The sequence below is a fragment of the Chenopodium quinoa genome, unplaced genomic scaffold (genome assembly GCF_001683475.1).
Source record: "Chenopodium quinoa cultivar QQ74 unplaced genomic scaffold, ASM168347v1, whole genome shotgun sequence".
In the NCBI taxonomy this organism is placed as follows: domain Eukaryota; kingdom Viridiplantae; phylum Streptophyta; class Magnoliopsida; order Caryophyllales; family Amaranthaceae; genus Chenopodium; species Chenopodium quinoa.
Genome location: NW_018742904.1, coordinates 1,478,485 through 1,490,926, shown reverse-complemented (window position 1 = coordinate 1,490,926; position 12,442 = coordinate 1,478,485).

Sequence of the window (12,442 nt, the reverse complement as noted above, 5' to 3'; positions counted from 1 at the left end):
AATAGGGTAAAAGTGAACCAAAACACAAATTTGTTCAGGTAAACTAGGTTCAAATACGCCCTAAAACCGCATAAAATAGCAAGTTATCAGGATTCCACAAATTAGGATACATTTACACTTTTCACATTTGCCAATGTAAATTTTGTGTCTTCAATATAAATTACACAAACCAAAAAAAAAAAAAGATTGAAATTAATAATTTAATGTACTTAATAAGACGAATCAAATAAACCCTTACATGACTATATATTTTTTTTTATATATTGAAATTTATTTAGAAGATTCTCTTAACTTGTGAGTTGGACCGACAAAAATTCAGATGTCCATCATTTTGTCAAACGAAGGGAGTAGACAAAAATGAAATTAATGACAATAATCAGCAGAACAAATTGAATTGAAACTTCAAATACCGCTAATGATAACGGCCAAGAGAGATATTTATTTAGCTAACAAGATCTTCTCAAATGTCATCAAGCAACTAGATACACTAGTATAGTAGAGCAAGTCTCAGAAAATCTCCATAAGCTCAAGATTATTGGGTTTCGGATGAAAGACACTATCATCATTCTTCTTCTTTTGTTTCATCTCATAAACGAAAGCTTGCAACTTGTCTACCATAGGCCAAGGTTCCAGCAACTCATACGCGAAATTGCACTCTGGAGGTATAAGAGTCCGCCAATTGTCAGGTTACATTGCAGGCTTGCCTTCGTAAAACTTGTAATATCTGTCCATCCAAACAAACATACGACTCTAAATTAGATCATATGACAAATATAAAACCTAATAAATTGTTGACCATCTATCTTTTTCATTTTTTTTTTATTTTTATTTTGGACAGAAAGAGAGTTAAAGGAAAGAAAGAAAATCAACTCATAATCCTTGCATAAACAACAAGGTTATGAGCTTCTACAACATCTTCCCTAGAGACTTTTATAATCTTAGACCATGACAACTTCTCCTTATAGTAATAAATGTCTTGCATAATGCTAATAATATTTGGAAATCCTAGACTATTGCACGCTACTAATATAATTAAAGTAAGGCTATCACTAATGAAGATCCCTTGTGATATTCCCATGTCAACGCACATTCGGTTCGCAAGAAGTAAAGCCATTGCTTCAGTTTGTAGCGCTAAGGAAGTTCACACACTAGTTTGTCCCTGAGTAATGACCGCCTCCTCGCTCTTTATGACAAATCCACAAACGACTTTGTCTTCTTGTGCACTTCCATGCTCCATCAGTTTGTATGACGTACACGTGATGATCCCATCTAAGCTGGCAATTTTTGTACTATATCTTCATGGACTCTCGTGCCATAATTCTTGGTATTTACAAGCTTTCTCTTTCAATGATGAGATTTCCTTCATGATTTTGAGAGGGTGTGGTTCAATTCCTTGATATACAACTTCATTCCTATGACCCCAGATGGCATAACATGATAAGATGAATTCCATTAGACTTGTGTTGTTTTTGCCATCCCTCTGGCTGGAAATAAAACACATAATCAGGTACCCACACTTTGAGTGTGTTGTGACCTGGCACCCGTGCATTAATTCCGAGCATGGAGGCAACCCAAACATGCTTGGCGGATTTACAATCCCTAAATAGATGCTGCTCCTTTTCGAGTGCATCCTTCCATAATAGGCATAAAGGATCAATCTCAATCCCTCTCGTTCGCACATTAACCTTGGTAGAGCAAGCTCTCCACATAATATTCCACATAAGTAACTTCCATTTCATTGGAATTGTCATACTCCAAAGAGCTTTCCATATGATGGAGTTTTTGTACTTATGAAGTTATGATTTACCTTACATGCTAAAAGCCTATAAGCAGATTTACATGTGACTTGCCCTGTATTACACTCTTTCCAGTAGATAGAATCCTCAATATTTTTTGGGGATGCTGGGGTAAGTGAGTTGAGAGGATTTTCCTAGCTGTGTCCCCTTAGAATTTGGACCAAATTAAGTTTGGCTTCCAAGACTTCGAATGATGGTCAATCAGCTCACCGACTGTGTTAAGTTGCATCCTTGCTTAAGAATTCTTTGGTATCGCTTTTCCTCCCTGTACCCAGCTATCTTCCCAGCTAATAAAGTTCTGCAACTGACTTCCAGTGCAAAAATTTGGAGATATATCTTGAATGTCACCGGTAATATTTGGATTCGAATCCTAATTAGTATCGATTCACAGAGAATGTCTTTAACCACACTAATTCCTAGCTCATATGCACAGTTTTGAAATGACTTGGATTAGCAGATGTAAGCTCACCGCCAACCTTAGCTTGTTACATCAAATCTAGAGTTTCTAAAACAGATCCAAATAACTACTAATCTAGCAAAATATTTCTGTTATTAACATTGAAACCTGATCCATAAGCACATCGATATCATTCTCCACCAATGTTCTTATCGATGTTCACCACGACCTCATCCATATCAAGATCCATCATTAGTTTGAATGGTATTTTCATATCCTGTGAAGAATGAATAAACAAAATCATTAATTACAATCCAACAACAATATGTAACTGAACCAACAGTGTTACGGGAAAAAACTAGCATTGGACTCAAGAATCTATATATGCTGAAATACATGATGTTGAAATTTAAGTAATCTCAAGTATAACCTTCCTAAACAATTATTAATGATTCCTAAACAAATTTGTTAATTTACGAATAATTTATATCTATTAGTAATTTCAAGCAATAACAATCGATCACCACTAGCATATTCCTGAAATATATGTAAATGAATATATAAAATATAGGAAAATGGTTTAAAATAATTCAACCTTAAACAATTTGCCAGAAATAATTTATTCTTTTGATTATAATTTAATAGCCAAACCTAAATACCTGTTTGTTTTTAACAAGTCTGAAGAATAATAAGTATGTTAATTCAATAATGTTATTAATTCTAATCTACCTTTTCCTTTTCAACCTTTTTCTCCCACTATAACATCAATCACCACTACCATCAATACTGAAAACCACCACTTGAATTTACTCAAGTCCCACCAAACTTCAACCCACCACTAACAACCACTACAACAACCCCACACTGAATACAAATGCATTTTTATTTAGTGACATGCTAGCATTTGATATTAATTCGTTTAGTATCATGCCTAGAATCTTGCTATTAATCACGTTTTGATGAGATTATATTATTGATGATATTATGATAATTTGATGATGATGATGATAGTTGTGTCAAGATATATAAAGTTTTATGTAATTTGTTAATTTACGAATAATTTATATATAATTTGTTAATATGTCTTATTCCTCTTATTATGTTGCTTGGTTATTCATGATCGATTGTTATTACTTGATCACCAGAACTGGTGCACAGTGCTTACAATTCAGCGATGTTAGTATACTTTCTTGTAATTATTTTATAGATTTCCTACTTTTCTTTATTTCTAGTATTTTTTAATAGTAATTTAATGTTTTTTTCTGTTTGCAGTTGGAATTCAAACGAGTGTGCCCAAATGGTTTTGATGAGCAGGTTAGTTGCGTTTTTTTTAATAAGCTGGTACACTATTTTTTGGTTATTACTCGAATTAGTAGCTTAAGGAAATGATATTTTTAGTAGTTGTATTTTTTGGGAAAAAGCTGGTAAATCTAAGAACATCTTCTGTGAGGAAGTCCAAAAACTAAGCACAACTTCCTCTCTGCGATTTAACTTTGAATGATTTAGAAAGATGAAGGTCAAGTTGCTGGACCAAATTAGATTTTTCAGTAATCATTAACACTCAAAAAATAAGTTATACATAAGGTTGCTTAAATTTCTTCAATATGTATTGCTGCAAATCTAGTTTCTTAACTCCATTGCCAGTTTTCCTTTAGCGTGTTTTATTGGAATCAATGATTTTGTTTTTACTCATTCTTCAACATGTGACAATCCAAAAGCCACTGATGAAAGAAGCAGAGTTGTGGGTGTAGCTACCCTTTAGACAAGGAAACAACAATTTTGTTCAATATATTTGAACAATAAAAATAAATTTGAGTTACTAAAAAACCAATAAATTTGAGTTACTAAAATTCGACCCTTACATCCCTTAATTCGCGCCCAAAACCCCGAATTTCAACTTCAAAACACCAAAATAAGACTCCAAAACCCTAAATTTCGAACCCTCAGCCCAACATTCGACCAATAAACCTCAAAATTCGACTCCAAAACCCCAAATTCAACCTCTAAACACCGAAATTTGATCCCATAAGCCCAAAATTGCAATAAATTTAGGTTTAAGGGGTTGAATTTTTTCAATTTTTGGGTTAAACGTGGTTTGGGGGGTTAATCATGTGGTTTGGGGGTGAATACTCGTGATTTTGGGTTTAATTGCAGTTAATTAGTTCATTTGTGGGCTCCACTAACGGTAAACTTGACAGATTCCGTTAGGTTGGGAGTTTCTATAGATTTGCATAAGGTGGGTGGTAATTAAAGAAAAAAATTTCACAGGATAATTTAAAATTAGGGCCATCTTTCAGGTAGTAAGATGCAATTTTTCCTAGATTTAATGATAAATTTATAGATTTGCCCCCACTTAAAAATATTAATTAATTAAGTTTGATAATTTTATTTATTTCAAATGGAAAGATAAACAAGGTAAGTTTGATGATATTAAGTGGGGGCAAAGTTGCAATTTCATAATCACATCTAGCAAAAACCTAAAGGCAGTAAGCTTTTGTAGTTATGAATTAATTTTTTATATTAGGGGTACCACATGGATATTAAAACTTAAAAAACGTTAATCAGTAGGCTATAAAAATTCCCAAATATTTACAAAGTACAAATTCAACGCACTATTTAAAAATTAACTCATCTCAAAACTTGTCAAATGAGAAGAAAACATGATTGCTGCACCCCCGACCAAGCTCAAGCCGACTAGTCCATAAGAGAAACTAGTACGGCTGAACTGCCAGTGAAACACGTCAGGTGGTGGTCTGTAGATGTGACACAAACCATACAGACTACACAGCTTCATTCCACTGGAAACACTGTGACATTTGTTAAAAAAAAAGTGTTAGCATATATATACATTTGAAAAAAGATAAATGAAATTGTTATTCAGATATACAAAATAAAATTACCAGTAAGAGAGCAACTGAAGTCCACAGTACACTCCTGGGTCAGAAGAAACAACAGAACTGGAATACCACTTGAAAGCGGCAGTAGTCGCGCAACAGAGCTAAACATCAAACAAAGGTATCAATAAGTTAAAATAAGCAAAATTTCAATAAAATTAGTTTGTTTAATTTTTTTTAGGCTATGATTATTATTATCTTACGTCTTGATACTAATAAAACCAAGTGAAATTAGGCTGGACATTAGTAGATTAATACGGTTAGGTGAGGGATAAAAGTTAGGATTAACTTTGTTTAGGAGGAAAATAGGATTAGCTTATAAGTTAATGTTTAGGAAGAAATTAGCATTAGCATATTTTAATTGTGATATAGCCAAATGTGTAGCGGATCCATACCTAGTATACAAAAACGATAACCCTAAATGCCACATGTCACATATCCTCATATCGCTTCTTGAAATCCTACGTGTGCTTACCTCAACGTTTATTCCATTCCCATGCCTTCTTGATTATCTAACCCGAGCTTGTCTATTGCCTTTCTTTCACCCCTTTTTGCCGCCTGCCTCTTTATATGCATCCATCCATTTTCCTAGCAATAGTTAATCATGCTATTACTAGCTATGACCAAGCTAATTATACTTTAGTCTTTCCATCTCCACAAGTCATTCGAATTGTTCATCGCGAAATTGAATAAATCTATTTTCCTTCTTTTAATTATTGTTAGAATTCTATTAAGATGGTGGTTATATGGTAAGTTCTTTCGACAATGGTAATTTCTTTCGGAAATATTTGGTTTATTCAAATTGCTTGAGTTAATAGGGTTTGTTTTATACTTGCTACTTACCGGTAAATCTCTAATTTTTTTCAACATTCTAGATTCCATTTCTTATTCAGATGCCAATTATTGATATTTCTTCTCCTTTTGTAAAATTTTGGGTTTATTCTTATTGTTTATTTTTTCTATTTCCTAATTTTTACTCTTTTCTTCCATCTATCTATCTCATGGTCCAATTTTGATTTTATGTACCAATTTTTTTTGTTAATTTTGACCCATTTGCTGATTTTGTGACTCCAAGCTAACATTTTGGTGAAAGTGACTTTATAAGCCACGAATATATGAATATAATGATGTTCAATGTTGTGGTTACTAAGATATTATCAAAACATCAATCTCTATCTCAAACCTAGAAGAAATATTGCAATGATACAAAGTCCAATTAGATTCAACAAGGAGAAAAAGAATCAATCTCGAGCATGAATTCTTCATTCATCCATTTAGGTACAAATTTTGTATTTTTCAAAATTAATATTGTGCAATCTATTGGCACGCCTTCCAACATAACTTCAGTTCTTTGTAATAGGACATGTTGCGAATAAAATTGGATACCATGTAAAATATCCTTAGCATTTTATCATTACTTCAAAAGGGTGTGTAAATGGAGTGAAACCAGCAAATTCATTGCATATATATGTATATACATATATACATATACATATACATATATATATATATATATACACACACACACACACACAGACACACACACACACACACACACACACACACACATATATATATATATATATAACTTCAGTTCTTTGTAATAGGACATGTTTTGAATAAAATTGGATACCATGTAAAATATCCTTAGCATTTTATCATTACTTCAAAAGGGTGTGTAAATGGAGTGAAACCAGCAAATTCATTGTATGTGTACATATATATATAAAATGAATTTTCTGGTTTCACTCCATTTTTATAATACACCATTTGATTTTGCTGGTTTAATAGCATTTTATAAACTAATAAAGAAACTTAAAAGAAGGTGATTCATAGATGTTCACAAAGTAAACAGGTTATCGCTTCTCCTCCCCGTTTTATATCAATTTGGCTCTCAACTGGAGGGATTTTATTCAATGTTGATAAATTAGCATTATTCGGCTATTAAGGTTTGACATTTTTTTTTGGACCTTTTCCATCATGTTAAATCTTTAGTTTTGTGATTGTTAGATTTTTTTCCCTTACAATTGTTGATAGGTTTCAATTGGGTTATACTAAAATCAATTACAAAGTAATATTAACTTCCTTTTTTAGGCTTTATGTTTCTCGCAACACATTTATGTTTCTGATTTTGTGGATGGTTTTTACACGCTATATGTTCAATGAATTGATTAGTTAACTTATATTGTTAATTTTTATTTATTTTTTTTGAAATTTTATTATTACGCTATATCTTATTACGATTTTATTGTTCTTTTTCATTGACCGCATGGTAATAACGAGGGAGAATATGTGAAGTAGGTCAATCAATGGAAGAAAACAAAAAGAGTAATAAAAAGAGTAATAGCAGAGCCAAAGGAGTAACAAAACTAATAGTCTAATAATCTGTACATGACTTCAATTACTTAGTTGTTTTTATAAACAATGATGTTTACACATTAGTGATTCTTAGAAGCAAGATATATTTAATTTCCAGCTTATTCCATTTAACTTAGTTGTGTTACCATACTTCCAAATAATCAATATGGGGTTTTATCCTTCACTTTTTCTAAATTTCATACTTATATTCTCTCTTATACTTCTTATTGTGGATACAAACACTGGTTTTATGTGTTGCCCTTGCATTCAAAAAATTTAATTGGCTTGTATTTCACCTTCACTTCAGTGTTCTAGATGAATTTATAGAAAATATGAAGATGGAAGCAGCATTAAGTGAATTGAGTTATTGTTGAGTCTTTGTGCTAAGAATATATTTGAGGATATGAGTAATGTGGTTGTATTTATGCAATAGAATGGGAAAGTTAGAAGAAATTGAGATAACTAACTAAGATTACATAGGGCCTGTTTGGTATAGGGTAATGAAGAAAGGGAAAGGTAATTAGGAATCATGATTCCGTTAGAATACATTTGGCAAGTGTTTTCAGAAAATCCCTTACCCCATAAGTCAGTTTCAAGTTCCCCCATTTCACTCTTTTCTAATTCCCTCCCACCCCCCCAAATCCCTCTACACCTTCAACCCCATCCACCAACTTTTCAGTTTCCACCACCACTTACAACTCTCACTGCCACTATATACACCACCATTTTAACAGCTACCACTACCGCCATTATCACCAACGCTGATGCCGCGGCTGCCACCACTACAAATCTACAAAAATACATCCCACAAATCCTATAGCATACTTAACAATCACATGTAATGCCTTATAACTATCCACAACCTTAACACTATCACCGCCATCACCGCAACCATACCACCAAACCCAAAAGCACCATACTTCTCAAAAACCACCATACCAACATAAAATTGAAGGAGAACACAAGTCTCTGAACATGAATAAAGGCTTTTTATGGTTCAATTTGACCATGAAAGCTTTAGATCTAAAACTTTTATTGTCAAATTGAATCATTAAGAACCATATAATGACGAAAAAATCTTGCAAAAGTTGGGTAGGATGTGCTTTTGACGGCCGACGCATTTTTCCTAGTGAGTGGGTCGTGGTGGATGGGTCTCTTTGATGGTCTATTTCTACCACTAAGAATTGGTGAAGCATAAGCGAAGCATTGAGAGTTGCCAAATTATGGTTGTGAATTGGGAAAATGGTTAAAATGGTGGTGTAGAGAGAAGATATATGAATTATGGAAGAAGTTGAGGTTAATATAATGGGGTTGAGGTTGATGTAAGAGTTGCAGGCTTGCGTGAAGAAGAAAGCAAATGAGTGAATCTACTAGATTTGCAACAAACATAGTTAGAGGGTCTAGAAACCCTTTGTTTTGATTAATCAAACAAATTGAGGAATTGGAGGGTTTTTCTTTCCTTTCCTTTCCATTCTCTTTCTTCATTCCATTCCTTTCTTTATCTCAAACCAAACAGCCCCTTATATTGCAACTATGAGAAGAACACACGACCATAACACAACTTGGTCAAAGTCCATATCAATAATGTTTTGGCACTAAAGATACTTCGCCAAACTTTTTAGTTTTTCAATGAGACAAACGCACGATAATTCCTTATAATGTTCCGATTGTATTGGCTGACATATATCTAGATTAACTCACATACTTCCTCTATTTTTATTAGATGATACTCAATCCATTTAAGGAAGTTTAATATTAGATGATATACTACTTTTTTGGGCAATTTTTTCACTCTATCTCTCTCTTATCACATGGGTCCTATAATTTTTTTCTCTCTCATCCACCAAAGTTCGTGAAAATAAAAATGTATCATCTAATAAAAAACGGAGGAAGTATATGAAATAACATGATTGACATCAAGGGAGATAATACATTTTTTGTGATACTTTTGCAAATTGAATAGACACAAACAAAATCAACACACCAAAGATCAAGCAAATCAAGGACTTAGCCGAATTAAAGAATTGTCAAGTAGTGCTTGTGATCAAATATATAACCGTGTTTACATAGACCTTATTAAATTATCCAAAAGATTTTAAATCATGTGCCTAATTCGTATTACATGAGTAGAATATAAGCGGAGATTCAAACAATATTTCCTTTTCCTTTTGAATAAAAATATTTCTAAACTAAAATTTGCAATTTTAATTACATATATTAATTTTAGGTTAAAAAGATGTATAAATGTATTTAAATATTCATTATTATTTATATATATTTATTTATTCTCATTAAATATAAAAAATGAAAAATGAAAATCCATGTATTGTTGGTGACAACTTTAAGTATAATTTTTAAGTTTCGATTAGATTAGAATTTATATTAAAAGATAAAGTACTATTCAAGTAAAATAGTGTCTCTATTATAGGGAAAAAGCTATTTAGACAAAAAAAAGTGCAACTTATATTACACAAGACAAAGTAAGCTTCATATTTCGTATTAATTTTCACATAATAAGGCCACAATTGAAAAAACTAGTTGTCAACAATTAATTCCTAGCTAATTTAGAATTCCAGAAACAATCTATTAGGGTTGTACTTATTAATCATTTAGTTTATTAATCAATAGTAAGTTTATAACTAACATTAAAAAAAAAAGAAAAAATTGATATATGGAATAAAACGTGCCAAGCTCTAGGCCACAAAGGCCGCAAACAGTCGTGTCAAGCGACCACGGGACACTCAAAACTCTCTTCTTCAAGCTATCCTGAAAATTTTCAAAACAAAAAAATCACTAAACAAGAGAAAAATAAATAAATAAATAAATAATTTCAAGGGCTACAAATTACAATTTGAAATTTCTAAAAGTAAATAAAACTAAATTTTAGTCCATGCGACATTATTGAATCACAATCAGGTCTAATAAGCTAGTAGGAGTTTATTAGTCTAATAAGGTTGTAAAATATTATCTTATCTTTTTAGATAATATTTAGCTAGGTTTTAGTTGTTATCTCTTTTGGGTTGTTATAATATATTTAGCTACGTTTTGTATTCGAACATTATTCATTCAATGGCTTGTGTGTAGCCAAAAACACTCAACCATTTTCAATTAAGTTGGGTGGAAATCAATCCTGTATACTTAATATTAATTGATTAGGGTTTGTGGGTGGAGAATGGTCCTATAAACAAATCAATAATCAGCTATTTCAATTAATTCATGGCGGATTTATCCTTATTGAATTAATCAGACTATCCTAATCTAGTACATGGGCATATTTGCATAAAGCCACGCATCACTTTCACTAACAATGAAATTTAATTTAAGTATATGTCATATTCATACCAATTTAATTAGCATTCTCAATTCAATTTCATCAACAAAGGAAGGCAATGTAAATTGATCAGGCAAGAAAACAAAACAACACTATCTTATAAAGTTATAAGTTATAACTAGAGGATATCACTATAAATAGTTGAATCATACCCCTTGCCATTTGGGCGAACGACGCAGCTGACGCAGTCCACCAAGCACCCGACCAAAGATCTTCATGGTCTACACATTTTGATTTTAATGAATTATTACAACTTTTAAAAGAAATTGCACAAAAAATGATAACAAAATGAAAGATATAGCAAATATACTTCAGAAAAATTCAAACAAGTTGTCCCTATCCAGGTTTAAACTCTAACACGCATTTCAACAAACACTAATTTTTACATCATAAAATCACAATCAAATACAAGTTACAACCATATATTAAATGAATTTCAACCTTGAAACTGAATTTGCATAATTTGAACAAAAGTTCAAACATATGAAACACCTAAACCATAACAAAAAAATGCCAAAACAGAAACCCTAAGTTTAATCAGAGGTTGAATTTGATAATTGATAGCAGAAGAAATAGCATATCTGTTCCAAACATTTGAACAATTTGTACTTAAATTCACACAAACCTCAGATGAAAGAAAATCGCATTCAATTGAAGAACAAACTTGAAAAGCAAAAAAAATCAAACAGATCATACGAAATTGGGGGAAAATGAAGATACTCAATCGATTTCAAAAACCCTAAGATATTGTTGTGTTGGGTATGACCCAAATTTTATAAGCCCATTATATATAGATGGAGTATAATCTAGAAGCTTCCTGGAAAATCAAGAGAAGATTGCACTTGATTTTCTAGAGTTATATACAACCTTAATATTTCCTAGAATATTCCAGATAATAATTAAAAGTGGAAGCCACTAGAATAAGAGCCATAATTATGGGGAAATTCCCATAAGAATCTAGAAACCTCCATCTTCACCTATAAATATAGGTCAAGGGCATTCAATAAAAAAAAACAACAAAGCACAAAAACACAACACAAGAAGCCATACCAAATACAAGCCTTTCTACAAAATATCCTCCCTCCTTGTAATTTCCACTACTATCATAATACTCCTTGTGAGTTTCTTATAGTGAGAGTTCTCTTGTAATAATCACCCTCAAGGGTTCTTGTACTCTCCTATTTTTCATATAGTGGAATAAAAGTGCTCGTTGTTACATAAAATCGTGTGTTCATTTATATTAATTATCTTGCCAAATTATCAATTCAATTTATACTTCTCAATCAAACACATCTCCGCTTCTACTGTGCACTCACCAACCCTAACATGTTGATATGAGAAAAAATCGCTACAATTACCTGGTTGACAAAACACCTAAATCATAACAAAAAAAGTGCCAAAACAGAAACCCTAAGTTTAATCGAAGGTTGAATTTGATAAATCATTACAAGTTCAACAATGAATAGCACGAAAAGATTTATAGCTGAAGAAATAGCATATTTGTTCCAAAAATTTGAACAAATCGTACTTAAATTCGCACAAGCCTCAGATGAAAGGAAATCACATACAATTTAAGAACAAACTCGCAAAAAAAAAATCAAATAGATCATACGAAATTGGGGGAAAATGAAGATATTTGATCGATTTCAAAAACCCTAAGATATCG